Source organism: Pongo abelii, chromosome 17 (genome assembly GCF_028885655.2).
Source record: "Pongo abelii isolate AG06213 chromosome 17, NHGRI_mPonAbe1-v2.0_pri, whole genome shotgun sequence".
NCBI classification, from domain to species: domain Eukaryota; kingdom Metazoa; phylum Chordata; class Mammalia; order Primates; family Hominidae; genus Pongo; species Pongo abelii.
Genome location: NC_072002.2, coordinates 75,703,112 through 75,724,911, shown reverse-complemented (window position 1 = coordinate 75,724,911; position 21,800 = coordinate 75,703,112). Strand labels below are relative to the sequence as shown.

General features: G+C 36.1%; 1 protein-coding gene across 1 annotated transcript in view; it reads right to left on the bottom strand.

The window, feature by feature from the left end:
* Positions 1-519: 519 nt before the first annotated feature.
* LOC134760304 (uncharacterized) overlaps positions 520-21,800 on the bottom strand; it is a 46,122-nt gene continuing 24,841 nt past the window's right edge. The window contains exons 5-7 of the transcript XR_010137597.1: positions 1,703-1,746; positions 919-1,148; positions 520-832 (exon numbers count right to left, since the gene is read on the bottom strand). The gene's annotated coding sequence lies outside the window, so the exon portion shown is untranslated. The remainder of the gene's footprint in view (positions 833-918; positions 1,149-1,702; positions 1,747-21,800) is intronic.

Below are 21,800 nucleotides of genomic sequence, written 5' to 3'. Positions count from 1 at the left end.
AACACAGAAAAAAAAGCACATACTGCATGCTCTCACTTATAAGTGGGAGCTAACCGATGAGAACACATGGACACATAAAGTGTAACAACACACACTGGAGCCTTTTGGAGGGCGGAGATTGGGAGGAGGGAGAGGATCAGGAACAATAACTAATGGGTACTAGGCTTAGTACCTGGGCGATAAAACAATGTGTACAGCAAACTCTCATGACACAAGTTTACCTATGTAACAAACCTGCACATGTACTCTTGAACTTAAAAGTTAAAAATAAGTTTTAAAAAACTTGCTGTAAAAGAAGGGCATATGCTATAACAGCTCAATAATTTTGAGGACTAGATCATTTTTGGTTGATGTTACTTTTTAAAAGTCATTCTACCTGATAATTTAAATTTCATTAATTTGCCTTTAAAATGATCAATCATCTTCTCATTAGTTCAAACATTTCTATTTTATTTATTCAAAGCAAGAGAATGAGAGATGTTTCTTAGGAGAAAAGAAGGAAAAGCATTCCAATTTTGTAGTTTCACATTGGAGAAACAGTCTTTTATTTTTAAAAATATTTATTATTTGTGTGTGTATGTGTGTGTTTGTGTGTGTGTGTGTGTGTGATGAGATCTTGCTCTGTCCCGCAGGCTGAAGTGCCGTGTTGCAATCAAGGTTCACTGCAGCCTCCATCTGCCAGGTTCGCGGAATCCTTCTGAGTAGCTGGAACCACAACTTGTGCCTGGCTAGGTTTTTGTTGTTGTTGTAGAGATGGGGCCTCCCTGTGTTGTCCAGGCTGGTCTCCAACTCCTGGACTTAAGTGATCTTCCTGCCTTGGCCTCCCAAAATCCTGGGATTTTAAAAAATAATTAAGATGTGTTAGAAAAGAAACTTTTTGACGATGTCCAACATTGTCACTAGTCATATAACTCTTACCCATCACAGACATTGTTCTTCCAGTTTCTGCCCCTTCCATTCCTTCCCATCCTCTTACTTCCGTTTCCTTCCTTTCACTTGTGTCTTCTCTCTTCATTCTTTCCCCAGGAAATCTCATGATTTTGCCTATACATTGCCAGATTTAGCTACATACATCCTTCAGGTACCTCATCTATGCAGCAGCCTCTTTATGCACTATGGTCTTGAGTGCCCAGAATTGGATATCATATCTAGGATGATCAACAAATTGTAAAATTGATGAGAACAGGTCTTAATAATGAATGTATAGTTTCTCTGATGTGTGACTTCTTCTAACACTGACAGCCACTCAGTCTTAAAACTGGTTTTATCATTGTCTCACTGCTGCTCATCCCCCATATCCTATGCATTTTGACTCATTCAGTCATGTATGCAAGCATTTTTCTTCTCATGGGTGTGCATTCATTTACTCAACCAGCCTGTGTTAGTAACATTTCTATGTATCGGGGCGTGTCTTTTCTGGGTACTTTAGAAAATGCAACAGGATAAATCAAATGTGGTTCCGATGATTTTTCACCTATGATGTGTACTATATTTGCTCCTATTTGATCAGGCTATAATCACTTACCTTGCTCAGATTGCCTAAATATCTAATTACGTAAGAGTTTCACTGCCATCAGTTTCTTCTCTTCATTTCCAGAGTCATCTTTCCGAAGAATACCCTAGGTCATGTCACTCTTTTACCCAGAACAAACAAACAAAAACAATAAAATAACAAAAAGAAAAATTCCTGAAATGAACTTACTTCCTAATTTGGTGAGAAGAAGTTATGAGGAGCATCGGTGGTAGCTGTAGGCGAAAGCAAAGAATAAGTTACTTTTACTGGGAGGTACTTTAAAGTCATAAAGCTCCATTAAAAATTGAGTTTATAAAAAGTCACCTTAATTTTCTTTTTTTTATTTTTCCCCAAATTAATAAGGCTTATCTATATTTTTTAACATTGATACTTGCCTTCTCTTATTAATGAGAGAAGGTTGGCTTACTGTTATGCTGAGAATGGAGAGAATTAAGAAAGCTGAATAATACCAGGATGGCAAAAGACTAGTATAGCTGTATCCTGGAAGATGAGCTCACTCTTTACATCAAGGAAATAGACATCCTGCTTTCTCGTTTTCCCTTTCCAAAGGGCCCATGGCAGTTTGGTCAGAATGCTCCTACAAATAGCAAAACAAAACAATACAAAACAAAATTTGCAATCCGTATGTTCATAAAGTGGATAGTGTATTTGAGCCTTGTGGTTTTTTTTTTTTCTCTTCAATGATTCATAATGATGGTTTTCTCTGCCTGAAAAGACCTTCCACCATATCTTAATTGCCTTTTTTTTTGAGGGGGGTGTCTACAACACCTACTATGGTGACTAAGATTTAGTAAATATTTAATGACTATTTTATAAAAATACAGTTTTCACTCTATTTTTTATATTTAAGTTGAAGATGCATTAAAAATAAGTGGTAACACTTAAAACAGTGATTGAATATTAACTAACTCAAGACATAACTTCATGTTCCCTGAAAAGCCAGTGACATTATGAAAAAAAAATAACCTCACCAGAAAGACCCTGCTATACAATGCTACAAATCGCCTGTTGCAGATTCCCTCTCCTTCCTTTTTGGGTTTTATAGCTGGAGGCAGGTGGCTCATTAAAACTTGAAAAGAGTTTCTCCAAATTCAATTTCTGAATTCTCTGCAGGAATAGGCTTTGTAGAATCTCATTGAGCACGGGCACATTTGTTTGTTTGTTTGTTTTGTTTTTCTTCATCATCAACATGGAACTCACTTAAACTGATCAGCAGTTAGAATTGGAGTCATTGCACATTGTTTCATAAGCCACACTTTCATATCCAGAACCAGTAGGTTGCTCTTTAATTCCTGTTAGTGGGCCATGAGTTTTCACCTTTTATTCACAACTCAGAGAACAGGAACCTTGCCATGTCGAGTCAGAAGTAGGGTGAGTTTTTCTGATCTTTAGAAGTCTTTTGAAAGAAAATTTATTTAATATGGCAATAAAATGTTATTACATCTGACAGCAAAATATGTGTGTATACATATATAAAAATATGCACACATGTGTGTGTATATATATATATATTATATAGACCACTTAAGAATAAAATGGTTGAGAAGAAAACAAATTATAAATCAAAGAAAGTAGGAGTATTTCTCTCATTATACAGACAGTGAAAAATTTTTGCAATGAGATACAAAGGTTAAGCATTTTGTTCAAAATCATAAAACAAGTGAGTGATGTATCTGAGAAAAAAATCTAGGATACTCCCAGCCTCATTCTCTATTCTCTAACCCTGAAACTATATTTTCAGTTTTATACTCTGTCTCACAATACTTCCCTACCAGGCACTACTTTTGTCAGTGAAAAAAGGCAGTTTTATTCCCTGGTCCTGTGATATCTCATCTTTCACTATCATCTGCCAACTACCTGCCTAGGGACCTCATAGAAATTTTTATCAGAGGAAGTCATCTTACTTCATCTTCCAAGACTATTCTCATTTTTTTTAATATTGCCAATTGATCTCAAAATCATCAGGGACTTAAAAGTTTGGTTTAATTTTTAAATTACAAATTTTCAATATATATACACACATATATATATACACACACACATATATATATATACACACATATATACATATACAGACACACACACACATACTTTTAAAAAGTGAAATAACCCAACAAGATCTCTAATGAAAATAATGGATATGTGCCCCTATCTCAAGAACTCAGACCCAAGACCTCAGAGGAAACTACTTTTAATGGTTTCCGGGTTTAGTTCTTCTTTTGGCTATCTTTACATTTGCAAATAAGATGCCTGTGTCGTCATTTCCTGATTTATCTTCTGCTTCAAGTGTCTTATTATAGATCAATAAATACGGATTTATCTCAAAATCTTTCTCACTCTCTCTCTCTCTCTCTTCTATACGTCAGTGTTTTTGTTTCCTCTCTCAAGTCACTTTGATAACTTGGAATAATAGACATAAGCCAGTGTTTCTAGTATTATCAAGTTGTTATGGATTGAATTTCATTCTCCACACCCTAAATTCATATGTTCAAGCCTTACCTTTAGAATGTAACCTTATTTGGAAATAAGGTCTTTAACTGAGGTTAAAAACATTAAAGAGGGGTCATTAGGGTGGGCCCTAATCCTGTGTGACTGGTGACTTTATAGAAAGGAGAACTGGACACAGGAAGCTGCACAAAGGAAAGGTGATGCCAGCAGACGTAGAGAAATGGCCATCCACAAGCCAAGGACAGAGGCCTAAAACAGATCTCACCCCCAGATCCCTTGGAAGGAAGCAACCCTGCCAGCACCTTAATCTCAGACTTTTAGCCTCCCAAACTATGAGACAATAAATTTCTGTTGTTGTCAGTCACTCAGTTTGTGGTACTTTATTAAAAGACCCCTTTTAATATATACTTTTTAAAAGTATATAGTCAGGGGTGTCGTGACTACACACCACTACCTCTAACCATGGGTGTTCCCAGTACAGGACTAATGAAGGCCCATAAGTCAATTGGCCTTAGGCCCAGTTACAGCTTACAAGCCGGTGGCCTCTGAAAGTCTACTGGGTCTGCTTCTCTTGAAGTAAAGCATTGCTTTTTTTTTTTTTTAAGTTTAAACAAGTCTGTAAAAACTATCTTTAAAGCAACAAATTTCGCTTAAAATGTTTTAAAAGTTTAGTACAAATCTGAGACCAGAAAAAAAGATCCTCATTAATTTTGAGAGCATATGCTATTATGATTTTCTAACTTCCTTTATATCCCCACACCTGGCCCTTCTTGTTTCCAAGTCACAAGTGTAGAAAAACACCAGATATGTAAAATGATCTATTTCAGTTCACCAATGAGCCACTGAAGTTTATTATACTATTACAGAATCCTCCAGGAGACATAGACGTTTCCTTGAGAAAAAGAGTTACTAAGGGTTCAAAGTAATTACATAAGCAAGAATCGTGATATGAATACATGGATAAAGGACTAAATAAAAAGTGACAAAAGTTCCCACATTTTTGTTTATTCTAAGTAAACGTGTAACCTTAAGAAAACTACTTAGCCAATATTAGCATCTCTTTATTTATTACAAAAGGATAACAGAGAATTTTCTTTCTCAAAATTTTCTAAGAATGAGCATTTGAATTGTTTAAAGCTAGTTATAAATTGTTTGAGCCACTTCATAAATAAGTTTACTATTCTAAGAAATCAGAATTTTTGCTTGACAGTGACGGTTTTAGAAGATATACCTCTATTTGGGATTATTTCAAACAAATGTATACTTTTATCTAAAACATAAAAAATTACTTGATCAAATGATGTTACTTGCATGTACACAATACAAACTTTAAGAGCTATTACTTAACAAGTTAAACCTTCTGACAAGTTAAACTTATTGGCAGGCAAGTTCTTATGAGTAAAATATATTCGTTTGACTTTTGGGTTAGTTGAACAATATACATTTAAGACATTATTTTTCAATTTATTAAAATATCCTATTAAAAATAAGCATTCTCCAACAAATTAATATTTTTTCTCATCATATTTTGTCATTTTAATTTAGTCCAGAATCTTATCTCTCCTACTGAAAAAAAGACAATAAACATTAGTTTCTTCTCTTTTCTCCTACACTTTGAACATGTTTCATTGAAAAATTAACTCAAATACATTTTTTCCACTTAACGTACTGATTTATTGTTTGAAATAAATTATGGGGACATGAAAGACATTATAAGGTTGAAGAAGACTTTAAAACTCAATGTAGTTTATGAAATGTACCAAAGAAGAAAGTAGTGTTATAAATAATAATGAAAACAAATCTAGTGTTATCTAACTAGCCTCTCTCTCTTACATCTCTTAGATTGCCAATGAGTTAGATCAAAATTGATCCTTTAGACCAGGCATGATGGCTCATGCCTGTAATCCCAACACTTTGGGAGGTGGGCGGATCACTTGAGGCCAGAAGTTTGAGACCAGTCTGGCCAATATGGTGAAATACCCTCTCTACTGAGAAATACAAAAATTAGCCTAGCAGGGTAGCAGGTGCCTATAATCCCAGATATTCAGGAGGCTGAGGCACAAGAATCACTTGAACCCAGGAGGTAGAAGCTGCAGCAAGCCAAGATCGTACCACTGTATTCCAGCGTGGGGGACAGAGTTAGACTCCATCTCAAAAGAAAAAAAAAGGGGGGAGGGAATTGTTTATTTATTCTAGTCCACAGTAAGAGGCAGTTTCAACATCCCTGACTTCTTGAAAAAAGAGAATTTAGATTATCACACATGAACCTCATCAACTCATTCCTCTCTACTCCAAATCTTCCCCTGTATTTATGCCTATTTCCTTTCAGGCTCCTGCCCATCCTGCACACTGCCCTAACCGACTTACCACCCCTTCCCAGCAGCGGAGGAAGGATGACTCCCTTAGTCTGAGGAAAGATCAACCTCTGCCTGCAGACTGTTCCACCCCAAGACAACATGAATGTTTCAACCCCTGGTCTTGATAGCATTACATCTTTGCCCTCCAGGATTGTATGACTTTAATTATTTGCATTTTTATTTTCATTTTCAGTATCTCCTTCTCCCTGGTCTCCATCTTCTCTATGTGTATACATGCCCACACTTGAACCACAAATGTAAAGAAACAACAAAAAGAGCATCAAACACACACACACACACATACCCCCCACACCATACCATACCATTCAACCTTCTGTTCTCTTCTAGTTCTTCCAGCTCTCACTACTTGTATCCTAAAAGAGTTAACTCGAGATATTTCTTTAATTTTCTCACAGATTTTGCTCTCTTTAAGATCCCTAAATTAGGCTGTAAATTTTGCAACTCTAGCTGATCTCATATCTCATACATAGCCAAATTGTATATGTGTATATATACACATATATTTTTTCTTAGTGCCCCTGCTCCTTAAAGCCTGGAGGATTTTACAGTGTTTGCCATATTTTACTTCTTAGAACTTGACCTTCTTGGTGGATGTGGACATCCTAAGGCCTAGATTTCTAAAGTCAAAACTGAGCACATTATCATTAAAGATGTGTTATAAAAATGAACCCTTTTAATTGCTGTTATAGCCCCTTGAATACACTTCTTGCTCACATTTCTCAACATTTCCTTGTTCTCAAAAGAGTTTTTAAATTTTTAGTATCAGAAAAGACTAGAATATTTTTAAAGGGCCTTTAAAATGCTTTTTAATGGTGCTTAGTGACTCTATTTTATTGAATTGGATGAGTTTAACAGGTAAAATTTAATCTTATTCCATGCTCTGAAAAATAGACTAGTTTCAAAAAATCATCAGTCTGTTAATATCAATTATGATTATTATTAATTTTTAAGAGACAAGGTTTCACTCTGTCACCCAGGATGGAGTGCAGTGGTGTAATCACAGCTCACTGAAGCCTTGAACTCCTGGGCCCAAGCAATTCTCCTACCTCAGCTGCCTGGGTAGCTGGGACTGCTACCAGGCGTGCACCTGGCTATATATATATATATATATATATATATATTTTTAAGACATGGAGTCTCACTGTCTCACTATGTTGCCTAGGCTGCCAATTATTTTTTAATTAGGTGAAATGTATACTTCAATTTTTTCCTTGTGGTAGTTAATAATTTTTAAAAAATCCTTCCAGTTACACATGAACTTGAGTATCTTTACTTTTCAGTGTTTTTACCTTCTTTTCTTTTTTTTGAGACGGAGTCTCACTCTTGTCGCCCAGGCTGGAGTGCAATGGCAAGATCTCGACTCATTGGAACCTCTGCCTCCCAAGTTCAAGCAATTCTCCTGCCTCAGCCTCCTGAGTAGCTAGGATTACAGCCACCTGCTACCACACCCAGCTAATTTTTGTATTTTTAGTAGGAGATGGGGTTTCACCATGTAGGCCAGGCTGGTCTTGAACTCCTGACCTCAGGTGATCTGCCTGCCTCCACCTCCTAAAATGTTAGGATTACAGGCATGAGCCACCATGCCCACCCTTTATCTTCATTTTACATTTATTTTGTACCTATGTTCATACTAGTTATAAGACCTCCTATCCCCACAAAATAAAAATGAATAAAATCAAAATGTTATACTTAGAAGAAGCATATATGTAAGATCTAGACAAGTAAACAAGTCAATTGACAAAAAAATTTTAATCATTTTTCCTAGCTATAGTTCATTTTATAATTCTCTTGTAATCAATTTTTCTGCTTATTTCCATTTATAAGGGAATTCAGATGAAGACTAAGAAAAATAAAAATTTCCTGGACTTATGAGCTCTTTATAAGTCTAACCATTAAAAACCTAACATCATATTATTCATAAAATGCATTCTTGATACTAGACATTTTCAGTTTCTGTGTTGAACATTTAGATGCTCTTCACACCCATTTTTAATGGCATTTAAAGTTCTAAATGTGTTACACTGCCATGCCCTTCCTGTTATCTTAATAGGGACTCCAATTCCTCACCCACATCCTTGCACACTTGACTTCTCCCAATAATATAAAGTTAAAAGATGGAAGTTGATTGTACTGTATCCCCAAATGGCTTTTTGACATCTGAAGAGATATCACAAAGCTGAATGCTCCCTATTCCTCTCTTGAATGCATTGTCTTCCTTGCCACCTTCCACTAAATTGCTACCTCCAGAAAACAGCTTCATGCTAAGTTTGGAGAGTGAATATAGGTCACTAACACAGTGGGGCCATGTACCGCAATTTGTCCACTAGGCTGACTCATTTTGTGTTCTAATTTCAGTAAGAGGGTGCTGATTCTTTGCTAAGTGGTAATTGCACCTGCAGTACTAAAACCTTTCTACATGCCTGGAAAAGCACACTCACCATCAACTTGCAATCATTCCCTACCGTGCTCCTCAGTAGTTTCTGTGAGTTTGCTGGCCTCGACCTTCAGAATGACTCCCTGGTTTCTTCTATAGATGTAGTTCTGTGGCTCCCAGAAGCATGCTGTTATTGTCAGCAGGAGACCAGGCATAAGACAGGCTACGACTTTAGATCGGTATCCTATATTGCACTCTAGGGCTCTAGGGAGAGGTTTCCCACGCTGCCTGGGACCTTGGGAACTCGCTCTCATCCAGAGTTCAATCTGAGCCATAAAAGTATCAATGGTAGAGATGATGACGATTATTATTATTATTATTATTTTGCCCAGGCTGGAGTGCAGTGGTGCAATCTTGGCTTACTGCAACCTCCGCCTCCCAGGTCACAGTTCAAGCAATTCTCCTGCCTCAGCCTCCCGAGTAGCTGGGATTACAGGCACACGCCATCATGCCTAGCTAAGTTTTGTATTTTTAGTAGAGACAGGGTTTCACCATGTTGCCCAGGCTGGTCTTGAACTCCTGACCTCGTGATCCGCCCACCTCGGCTTCCCACAGTGCTAGGATTACAGGCGTGAGCCACCATGCCCTGCCAATGGTAGAGATTTTTTGTTTGGAATCCTAAACTTCAGTCCACCAATCTAACCATGTTAGTGCAGGATACTGGATTTTTTTTTTTTTATGAGACAGGAAATTTACAGTTGCTGCTTTCTCTTTCTCCCCTTTATATACTTATAACAGGGAAATAAAACTAAACAGAACAAAACTTTCTCTTTCAATGTAAGCAAGATTGCACAGGAATTCACCAATATGAATTAACTGACATTGCAGTTGCTCAAATATCCATGCACCTCTTTTAAGTTTAAAATGTATTCTGACTTCTTACTTGGTTTTAAAAAAATCTCAAACCAGGTCAATGTTTGCTTTCTCTTTTTTATTATCAATACTCTACACTTTATGAACTCCTTCCTTCACTAGAATAGGATCAGAGTTATGACATCCCCAGCACCAACTCTAGTTTCTGGCACACCAATGCCCCAAAAATATTAAGTGAATGAATGACTAAGCGGACAAATGAATGAAGGGAGATGTTTAACCATCTTTAAAAATTTTAAACTAGAAAGTGTAGTTTGGGATCAGCAATTGAATAAGAAGAGCTTGGACGTGGTTAATAAGAAAATAAGTGGAAATGAGAAGAGAGATAAGCAATAAATAGATTATGACTTTGAAAGGGGTAATGAGATAAAAAAATTAGTGGAAAATTATAGATTCCTGATCTATTTTTTAAAAGATTTAGATTGCTACTGTGGGACACATGAAACAAATGAGCAAAAGAAACTTAAGCTGTTAGTATTGATAGAAAATAGAAGAGAAATTTAAGAATTAGAATAAAATAAAGATTTGGCATTAAGAATCTTCATTTTTCCCTCTCCACTTAGGATTGGGACTTATAACCTAGAGAGCCAGTTAACTGACTAGTCAACTGTTTTTAACATTTTCCATCCTGTTTACTATTTAACAGGATGGAAAATCCCAAGTTAGAAGATGACGACAATGGGGAGGATGTATTTTAAGTGTCTGCACGGCAGATTGTTCAGGCTTTTGATAGGGAGAGAGACGTATCTGGGTCCTGGGAATCTCTTGGGCAAAGGAAATGGGCTGAGAGAAGATTGCAAAAGGGAAGGGGGCGCATACAAAGACAATCTTCATCATTCTTACAATTCCTTGTTTGAGGGACTACATGTACATGTCCATAGGAGACCTAAACCTGTTGATATTGTGTTCAGTTGAAATGTAATCCCTCACCTCAAGGCTCTTATCTCATAAAGGTGATCCTTCATCACACAATTCCCGTTATACCCCCTAAGACAGATGTATATCCTTTGGGAGAAAATTTCCTATTTTAATCAATAGTGGTAATCACAGTGCTACTTAATTTTTCATGTTATATACCAGAAACATTCTGGACTCTTCTCTCTTAATGCCATAAATCAACAACTCAAGAGGCAGTTGGGAGGCGTCTGTAGTGTAAGCCATTTTAAAAAGTAGCAAAGTCTTTGTGTGCCATGGAGACACATTTGTTGTCCCTCTCTCCATGACCCTACTAAAGTCATCTCTAACATCTGGTATATAATATACTCTCAGTAAAAATAGGTTTGGAATGAAAGTAGGAGAGGGCATGTAATTGATGCTTGGCAATTCCTTGCCATACCCATGGAATGAAAACATTTTGTTCGAGACAGTGACAGCAACACTGTATATGTACTAAGGTTGGTGCTTTTAACCTCTGTGAACCACGGTTGAATAGTAAATCACTGGATGTGAAAAGAAAACTATAAATATTTTGGGGAAAAGCCAAAAATATCAAAGTAAGCTGAGCTTAGCCAGAAATTGCAGCCAATTTCACTTGGCAGAATTGCTTCCATCAAACTGTGGAATTAGAGACAAGTCACTTAGAAATGTAGTAATTACAGCTACCTAACCACTTCAAGGAAACCGTTAACGAATTAATTAATTAATCAGTGTGTGGAACATTTACTTTTTCATTTCTTTGTCCTAGGCATCATTTTGAGATTTAGCTTCAAGAAGCTTTTATCATTTTAAGCAGAAACCATTTCTAGAGCTAACAAAGATTCTGTGAAGACTATAGGATAACTTTAATCTTATATGCATACACTTTATGTTACATAAAAATGTCATAATTATCTGAATAGGAATTAGCTATTAACTACTACAAAAAATTAACATATCTCAATATTAAATGTTTACATTCTATTAATGCATTCATATAAAGTGCTGCCTGTTGCCTACTTCTTCCTCTCTACATCACTGACTATATAGTCTTTGAAATGTAACCCAGTACTAAAAGCACTTACATTAATTTATTCATTCTTCATAAATAAATATTTATTGACAACCTAATATGTTCCTGGCACTGTGTTAGGTCCTAGGTGAACAAAACCTCCATAGACCTTAACTTCATAAAGCCTATAGTTCAAGGAGAGAGAAGAGCACTAAATAGAAGGATGTGAGTGTGTGTGTTTCAAAACAATTACAAATTGTTTTATGTGCCGTGAAGGAAAAGAAAAATGGGACACCATAAAAAATTAAAATGAGGATCTGCTTTAGACAAGGTAGTCATAAAAAAAACCTCTTCAAAGTGAAGGATAAAAAGAAAACAGTCAGGAAGATTGGAATAAGCATTTCAAGCTGAAAAAAGAACATACAGACGGTGTCAAGGTGGGGGCAAGGGGAATGAATAAAACTTTGCCCATCAAGTAGCAGAGAGAAATCCAGTGTGGCCAAAAGATATTTTGTTAAATATCTTTTAACAAAAAGCATAACACAAAAATAACAAAAAGGGTAAAAGCATGAAAATATAATAATAGTAATAGAGCTTTTAGTATGTGCCAGGCATCAATCTAACCAATACTGCGTTATCTCATTTGATCCTTATAACAAATCTATCAAGAATGCACTACAATTCTCTCCATTATACAAAAAAAAAAAAAAGAGACAGAAAGAAACTTGAGGTCTGAACATTTTCTCCTGGATTTGCCTTTATAAAGGTCATTGGTCACCTTTGCAGGAAAGGTTGTAGTGGAATGGTAGCAGCAGATACCGTGTCGGCATGTGATGAGGAATCATTTCCTGGAGAAATGATGGGAAATGGCATTTGTAAACAATTTCCTCTATCCTGAGGTTTAGCTGGAGAGAAGAGCAGTGAAACTGAGTGGTAACTACAAGGGAAATATGGAATCAAAGGCAGTGTTGTGTAGCTTCATTTTGTTTCTGAAATAATGGGGAGCATGAGGACATATTTCTATGCCAATGAAATAAGATCTCACGTAACACTTCGCTTGATTTCCAACTGTGTCTTTGCTACTAATGCTGTCTTAAGATCAATGCAAGACAATTAAATCAACAAATCTTCGCTCCATGCCTGCTGCTATGCACCAATACCTTGCTCACGTTCTACTGCCTTGATTCAAAATCAATTGTTTCTGAGGCCCTTTGTGAGGGCTCCCGTTATGTTTGAGCTCTATAATTGTACTCACGGGTTTTTGGCCCTCATTCTTTGTATCTTCACTGTTTGGAGAAACTCAGATGCACTCGAAAGTACTTTTTCCTATTATTTCACTCAACGTGATAGTCAACACAGGATTTCTGTGACTAAATCTGGGAGGAAAGTTTCTCCCCACTATCAAGTGAGCAATTAATTCTGCAGTGGACACCAACTGGGTGTCCCCCAATTCAATTCCAACACTATCTACCTGAGGATACTGCCAGATCCCACAGAGGGGGGCTCCCCAAAACTGACCCCTTTTGACATCATTAGACATCAGTCACAACTCCAAGTCTCTGGAAATTCTGACCAACCATCTTCAAATTGAGTTTCCCAATTTGAAGATTTGGGTTCATTGAAAACTCATTGAAAATGAGTTTCCCATGACCCCCTCTTTGGGTTTGACTACTTTGCTAGAGGAGCTCACAGAACTCAGGGAAATACTTTACTGATTTATTACAAAGGCTATTTTAAGGATACAAATAAACCACCAGATGAAGAGATCCACAGGGTGAGATCAGGAATGGTTCCAAGCACAGGAGTGTCTGTCCTCATGGAATCGGGATGTGCCACCCTCCCCACATGTGGATGAGTTCCTATTCAGTGTCCTACGAGACCCCACATGTTCAGCTCTCCTGAACCCTCTTGGGCCTTTTTATGGAGACTTAATTGGATAGACATGATGGAAGCATGGATAGCCATGTAGAAATGTGATTAGACGAAAAGGGTTTGATCTAAACCCAGCCAGGCTTATCTGTTTAGATCCTTCTTGGTCTCACTGTGTAGCATTTTTTCTTCCAGGGTATGGGGTAGAACTCTCTCTTGGATAAGGATCTTATGCTCTCTATTATGATTAGAATCCTGTCATGGGCAGGTGAAATGAGGGCAGGAAAATGTCTGAGCCATTCTGTTTACTGTAGCAAGGTCTATGGGAGTTACAAGCCAAGAATCTTGGGTGAAAACACACACACATACACACACACATACACAATATCACACTTGCCTTGATGCTTTCAGGTATGAGGAAACCTGGGTTCATTAGGGCAGTTTTAGCCATTATAATGTAAAAGTTTATTTTGCATTCATGGAAAATCCAAAGTGAGTGCTCCTTGGTAGAAATGACTTGTCTCTGCAATAATCAGGGCCAGGCTCCTTCCATCTGTGGTTCTCCCTTTATTAACATTTGCCCTCAAGTGTTGCTGTGGATATCTGCATTAAGTTAGTGAAAGGAAAGATAATAAAGGATCATGCTTGGGAGCATTTTATAAGTTGGGCACATCGTTTTGAAATGCACATCAATTCTATGTATGTTCTATTAGCCAGAGTTCAGTCCAACTGAGCTGAGCTGGCAAATCCCACTGCCAGAAAGGCTGGGAAATGTAGTCCAGCTGTGTTTTGGGGACAAAGAAGACCTGCTTTGGATGACTAGATAGTTACTTGCTGCCTCTCTGCATCTGGCCACTTGCCTGCCCGGACAAGTTAGAACACCTCACTGCCCACTTCCTCTATTGATTGTTTCTTTTTTTTCTTCCTTTCTTTTTTTTTTTTGTACTTGACCCTGTCCCACCTTAATGAATAAGCAAGGGCTCCCTCCTCTACAACAAAATTTCAGCTTCTGCCCTTATTGTTCTCCTTAATACGGCCAAAGTCACAGAATGAAATTGATGCTTTACCCTGTATTCCCAGTAAAATGGCAATGCTCTGTTAAGGAGAGCTTCATTCGTTGGCTTAACCACAACTATAACTGAAAGAACAGTTGCTCTGCTTCTGAGCCACAGACCAAACCAAACTACAGTTAAAGTAATTTCTCTCCCAAAAAAAGATAGTCATTCAAAGAAATCTTTCTCATAGAGATGTATTGCTTCAAAGCATTTTTTACTTAATACTCATAATAATTGTAGAAAGCAGAAATTAATGCTTTTATTTTATAAATGAAAAAATTGATAGGTAAGGAGATTAAGTTTCATTTAACTAATAATTGGTGGGTATTAGGATGTTTTGAAATGCTCTTATTTCTAAGCCTATGTTTTTTCTAATGTACTATGATGGATGATTTTTTTTTTCACTTTGCCAGTGTATTTCCTTCTGTAGGGAGTATGAAAAAACTAATGAAAAGTATGAAGTAGTGAGAGAAAAAAAGAACCATACTATCAGTATCCAAATATAAAAAGTTTGGTAAATTTTTCTTGCAATCTATTGCCTATGATCTTTTTTCTTTTGAAAAACAAATGAGAGAAACTACATATAGTAAAATAACAATTAGACTTATGTATCCATTACCCCTAAATTTCAAAAAGTCAATATTTCTAATATGTACTTCAGATCTCTTTTTAAAGATATAAAATGTTACAGATAAAAGTTACATGGGCTTTTTCTTCACACTGTTAATTCATGGATTATTTCTTTCATACTCTGCTTCTTAGTAAATATTTCATTATAAAATTAAACCCTACCATTAGAGTTAAGCATAAACTTACCCTGTTGCATGTTATTCTATTGCTGAATATTCAGCGATTTTAACAGTTATGCTATAATTCTACTATAATGCATTTCTTTATGCTTAAATCTTTGTCCATATTTCAAATAAGTTTCTCTTGTCATTTTTTGTAGAAGGGGAAAATAAATGCAAATTCATCTCTACTGTATCTACCGCTGTTTATACCTTCTTAAATTCCTAATTCTGATTGTTGTCTGATCTGAAATATATCTTTACATTATTTGTTTCTAAGATGGGCAGGTGATTCATATATTTTGCACATTTTGCCTATGAGAGAATGTCTTTTGTTAGCTTCACAAATGAAAGACAATTTAGCTACTTAAGAAATTCTTTGGTTATAGCCTTTTCCTTTAAAAACATTTTGGATAATATGACAACATTTTCTGGCACTTTAGTACAGAGGAAAAATATGAAGGCAGCCAGTTTTTCTGGGTGTCCTTTGACTATTTTTCTTTTACCATTTAATTCAAAATTTTGCCAAGGGTGTCTAGGTGTGGGATTCTTCATTGATTTAATATGTAACATGGTAATGTGACTTTTCAGTTGACTTACTCAGATTTTTGTTTGCTTGTTTGTTTCAGATTTTACTTATGTACAAATTGGTTTCCCCCCTTAAGACACCTAAGTTATTCTTCTATACTTTGTCTTCCACATTTATTACCTTATTTTATCCTTGTGTCCCCTTCTTTAAATCTCTTGGTCATTTTTGTTGCATTCTGGAAAAATAATTGAAGTTTTCGTTTCATCACTGATTTGATTTTTTAATCAATTTTGCTGTCTGCTGCTCTTAATATGCATTTAACACTTTCATTGCATTTGAGTTTTCTGCTAATCCTACTTTTCTCAGCAGCTGCCCATTTCAATTCATCCTGTTTTATATCCACACCAGCCTGTTGTCACGCTCCTTTCACATATGCATCATAGAATTCATGCATTTTTTGTACCCTATGTGTCTACAAAAGTGATTGTAATTTCCTTTTAATGTTATTATTTCTTGTTCTTGGTATTATCTTCTCTACTTTTAGGATGATGATTGCCACTTCTTTTCTCCTGTGTCCTTACACTGTTTCCTTTGTTGTTTATTTTGTGGTTATTGTTGTTTTGTTTTCTCATCTTCAGATAGGTGCTTTTGTCCAGACTCACCACGTGCCAATGGACAAACTATTTATTTTGGCTTTCATCTCTTTTTCTTGACATTTCATTGCTGAATGAAAATCCCCTCGCAGAGGTTTGGCCAGACATCCAGTTAATATGCACAGCTATTAGCATAATTTTTATGTCTATTATCAGGATTTTATCAAGTGTAATCTCTACTGGACTATGATAAGATTATCAATTCCCAGTTTCTAAATCTTTTTTTTTTTTTATTCTGAACAAGAGAATTAAAAAAATAAAAGAAAAAAACAGGCTCTCTTCTCAGAGCTTCTCTTATTCTTGTCACCACCAAAAGCTCATTACTTATGAGGACTACTATTGTAATGCAATATTTTAATATTACTTCCTACGCTTACTTCATAAAAAATTTACTCTCTGGGAGTTTTACTCTTTAACTGAGAGTAAAGGAAAAGTGCTGATGGGTATGGAGAAGTAGCTGTACCCACATAGAGCAAGATGGATTCCTCATTTTCTGCTTGGCAGTGAACTTGACTTCCTAAAGAAGAGTAAGCCTGGTGGCAACCGTGGAGAAATAGAGCATGAGCACTCCATCAGCTGGGTTAAACCAAAAGCCAGCCACCCGAGGAACACTGAACAGAGCTGTAACATCCTGCCAATCATGGAAATGTTGGTAATCACTTTCCATGCTTTGCCAATTCTCTTATCTTAACAAGTTGTGAAAAGCTGAGCTGGGAAAATTACACTTAATTTTACCCTGTAGCTACCAAATGATTACCAAATAACATATTTTAAAGATGATACTTGTATTTAGTATAAAATACACAAAATGCTATGGTGATCCAGGTTGAAGTTTTTTCATACTGGTCGCTACTTTTTCTTGAATGCTGTCAGTAAATGACATATTTAAAAATATAATTAAAAGAAACAAAATAAGCTAGATTTGGAAAACATACAGAGCTAGTTTTTCTGGATACTTATGGGTAGCTTTATTAATCTTTTATTAAAAAATGTCATGCCAATAATGGAATATATTTATGAGATTTTAATTAATGTCTACTTTTGCTGTATGATAATTCTATCAGTACTTGAAGAGGGTACTTTCTAAAATCCTAGGGAAAAATTCACAATGCGCCAGGAGGAAAGATGCTCCCAGTGATTTTTCCTCACATGACAAATTTATCAGTTGGAGTTGGTGAGCACTTTTGTTGATGAGTTGATTAATTTTTATGAGTTGACTAATATCTTGGGATATGTGGTTGTGGGTAGCTCTATTGGTCTATGTCCTACAGTGTGGAAAGTCAGACCACTTTCCTTTCTTTTCTGGCCTTGAACTGTATCAAAGTAAATGCCTACAATTTCTTTTCTTAGGATAATATAATGTTGCTTCTCAGTGAAAGTAAGACAACTATAAATTTGAGATAAACACTGTGCTTTAAATATATTTTTTAAAATTATATTTGGAATCATTAAAAATATTGGACTTTCACTTTAGAATAAGAAAATTCAGGAAAATATTTATAGAAAACATAGTGTAAAATTCTCCTCAATTGCGTAAAAATGACAGGTTAGTTAGCCTGGGCTGGAAAGTTCTGAAAATATCCCACTGGTAGTCCCAAAGCAACAAGGAAATTAACACCGACAGTGAGAACACTACTTTTTTTTTTTTTTTTTTTTTTTGAGACGGAGTCTCACTCTGTCACCCAGGCTGGAGTGCAGTGGTGCGATCTCGGCTCACTGCAAGCTCTGCCTCCTGGGTTCATGCCATTCTCCTGCCTCAGCCTCCCGAGTAGCTGGGATTACAGGTGCACGCCACCACGCCCGGCTAATTTTTTTGTATTTTTAGTAGAGACGGGGTTTCACCGTGTTAGCCAGGATGGTCTCGATCTCCTGACCTTGTGATCCGCCCGCCTCGGCCTCCCAAAGTGTTGGGATTACAGGCGTGAGCCACCGCGCCCCGCCGAGAACACTACTTTTAATATGTACCAAAAAACTAATCATTTCAGCATCCTTATTACTTAAGCACCTTACATCTAGTTGGGTACTGCAAAGATATATCCTCATGCTTTTTAGAAGTGATAATAATATTAACTGGAAGATCATTGTCAATTTTAAAATTGAGATTAGCCTTTGCTCTTTCTTTTTTTTTTTTTTTCTTTTATTATTATTATTATTATTATCATTATTATACTTTAGGTTTTATGGTACATGTGCGCAATGTGCAGGTAAGTTACATATGTATACATGTGCCATGCTGGTGCGCTGCACCCACCAACTTGTCATCTAGCATTAGGTATATCTCCCAATGCTATCCCTCCCCCCTCCCCCCACCCCACAACAGTCCCCAAAGTGTGATGTTCCCCTTCCTGTGTCCATGTGTTCTCATTGTTCAATTCCCACCTATGAGTGAGAATATGCAGTGTTTGGTTTTTTGTTCTTGCGATAGTTTACTGAGAATGATGATTTCCAGTTTCATCCATGTCCCTACAAAGGACGTGAACTCATCATTTTTTATGGCTGCATAGTATTCCATGGTGTATATGTGCCACATTTTCTTAATCCAGTCTATCATTGTTGGACATTTGGGTTGGTTCCAAGTCTTTGCTATTGTGACTTTGCTCTTTCTTAACTTGAAGGACTGCCCTTGAGGTTATAATGACTGAGTGATGTGACAAAACGAACTCTAACACTAAAGTTAGTTTCATGTAGCCATATTTATCTCAGTTCTGTAGGGAGTGGTGAAATAAAAGGGCATGTCCATTGGGCTCTCTAGCATATTTAAGATGTGGGCAAGGGCAATGAGAAACATATGAAAGCTTGTTGGGCTTGTCTTCTGACATCCCCCATCTTCATTTTCAGAACAGTAGGAGGTTTATGGTCTTTTCTCTCTGGAGAGGGAACATCTGCTTTGTAGACCCAAGGTTCACTAGCTACATCCACCCCAAGGGCAGCCAGCTCAGCAAGACGCAAGTGTTCTATTAACAAATTTGGCCCTTGTCTCCTGCCTGTAATCTCCACATTGTCTTTTATTCTCTTGGCTTTTGACAGGCCTTTTGTAAAGAGCCAAAAAACCTTGCTGCAACCTGCAAAATGGAACATAAACAAAAGGGAGTGAAAAGGAATTCCTGTTGCTGATAAAAAGCCATGAGCACTAATTACATCACTACTAGTCCATTGAAAGAGAACAAGAAAAAAAGCCTGAAATGAAGATATGAGAAAAACAAAAACAAAAAACATGAATACTGAAAACTTTGAATTGTTTTCTGTTTGGGATGCTTGTGGATACACAATTCAATTAATGTTTTATCTGTCTTTCTTTACTCTTTTATTTTTTTATAAAAATAAATCCTGGCCAGGCATAGTGGCTCACTCCCATAGTTCTAACACTTTGGGAGGAAAAGGTGGGAGGATCCGTTGAACCCTGGAGTTCCAGACCAGTTTGGGCAATGGCAAAACCCTATCTCTACAAAAAATACAAAAAGTTAGCTGAGCGTAGTGGCTTTCACTTCTGGTCCCAGTTACTCAGGAGGCTGAGGTGGGAGAATCACTTGAACCCCGGAGGTTGAGGACAAGGCTACAGTGAGCCATGATCACACCACTGTACTCCAGCCTGAGAGACAGAGGAGAACCTGTCTCAGAAAAAAATAAATAAATAAAAATAAATGAATAAGTAAATACATCCCAACTTTTTAAAATTAATATTGCTTGTATGATAGTGTAACCTATTTGCTATTCTTTCTCACTCTATTCTAAATTACTTTTGCTTAAGTCTTTACTTATTTGGAGTATAAAGTTCTCAAATTTTTATATTATGAAAAAATATCACATTAAAATAGATTTATTTCCAAGGTCATCTTTTTGCTCTTGCTTTTAATAAGGTATTTACAAGGCAGGCAGATAAATATTAAAACTCTTCAAGAGCAACTAGATTTATCATAGAGGATGTATTTGCATTGTGATTGATAGTAAAAACCAAACTCCTAAATGAGAAAAACATCTCTACATAAAATTATTAGAACTTATTATACTTTTATAGCCATGGATCTCATTAGAGGCCATTGTAGGATGATGTACCACTGAGATTTCTTATTCTAAAACCACTAGCAAAGTGAAATATTCCTGATACATGCTCAGAGGTTGTATGCATATTTCTCCTCTAGATCTTATACTAGTTGCTCTTTCTAAACTACAATATTGTAATTATGGTAAAAATAATAGAAGTTATCTTATTATGAAGAGATGAATAGCATTGTAGGAGTATCGTTGCTAAGAGTAAAGAAAACATAGTAAAACTAACTTTTAGAAACATCTCAAGATATAAGTGTCTAGGTCAGAAATAATGGGAATGCTGATGAAAATTTAAATAAGTGAATAAGGCTGTTTTGTGACCTCTGTAACTTGAAGGATTATTCTCAGATTGGTTTGGCATAGATAGTAATGTCATCTGTTTCAGTTTCTATGTTGACAAAAAGTAGTGTACACAATTATTTTCTCTTTTAAACATATCTGTAGAACCACTGAGTATGTAATGAGTTAGTATTCTTCACAGCTAGCATGTATCACAGCAGCATATATACAACTCAAACACTTTCGGGAACACTGATAGCTAATATGGTAGTTGTGATAGTTTTGAATTTTACACAGATTTTTATTAATTGTATGTTTATTTTTATGCATATATCACAATTGGTTTAAAAAGCAAAATGAATATTTATGTTGAAAAAAAAGTTAAAGAAGTGCCTAAAGTAAGTCTACACATTTTCTTCAAGATGTAATAATCACCAGATTTATAAGAGATATTCATTCTATTAAAATTACTATATAACACATAAATTGGCAAAAATTAGTGACAAGAAAACAAAATATGGTAAAATTTGTAATTGAATTAGACTCTCCATTTATTGGAACCCCCAAAAATCTATTTCCACAATGTGTTACATACTTGAAAATAGCAGAAATGACATCCAGAAATGCTCACATGTTGTCATGTAGAAATACAATGTAAAAAATCATTTTAAGAAACCCAGTGGAAAAACAAATAAACTACTAGAAATACAAAAATTCCAAACATGAAAATTTTTTAGCATTGCTGTTATAAATATTACGATTTATATTTTAACAACATGGGGTTCCAAAATAAAAATATATTAACAGTAATTGTGAGATATTTTGTAGAGTAAAGAAAACTATGTTATCTCAGTTTCATTTTCCTGGAAGCAAACTGACCTACATCTTCAGCTTCTTACAGAAAACTGCCTCTCTCTTTCCCTTTACAGAAACTTCACTGTTCCTTTGATACCCAATTCTTGCTGAGGCGTCTCAGATGGAGGTGG